Below are 609 nucleotides of genomic sequence, written 5' to 3' on the forward strand. Positions count from 1 at the left end.
TCAAGTGACACGCATGTCTTAGGAGAATGTCATACCTTTAGTAGCAAACTTGAAATCTTGGCAATTGGTTTTGATTTTTTGTTTTGGTTTCATTTGGTTCGGTTTTTTGTAATTATAAGATCCCTCCAGCCCTTGGCTCTGTCTGACCTGATTGCTTTCAGCTCTTTTCTGCAACAAAGGTGTCTGGGCAGCGAAAACTCTCATTGTTTACAGTGGCGCCCCCTTCTGAACACTTTGTTTATAAAAAGCCTTTTTTTTTTTTTGGTATGGTAAATGTGGAACAACAATGAGGTATTTCAAAGAGGTGAACCACAGATAAATTTCTCTTAGGGTTGGGTGAGTGTTACTCAAAAAGGAACTTGACAAGGTTTTTAAAGATATCGACTATCATTATAACATAACGTGACTGATTGTTACCGTGCTCTTCACTGGGCAAACACTTGTTGGCTTCCAAGATAGACTAACATAGTTGAGATGGTTCTAGCGGCCTCTAGCACAGGGTCTCATGAGGCAGGGATTCTAGCCACTGGCGGTGCAAGGCATGAGGCCTGTTAGTGATTCTCTTTTTTCCTCTGCAGAATGGGTCTTTCTACATTCCAGGTCCTTCCT

Source organism: Mustela putorius, unplaced genomic scaffold, assembly GCF_011764305.1.
Source record: "Mustela putorius furo isolate JIRA1106 unplaced genomic scaffold, ASM1176430v1.1 tig00001854_pilon_pilon_pilon, whole genome shotgun sequence".
Taxonomy (NCBI): domain Eukaryota; kingdom Metazoa; phylum Chordata; class Mammalia; order Carnivora; family Mustelidae; genus Mustela; species Mustela putorius.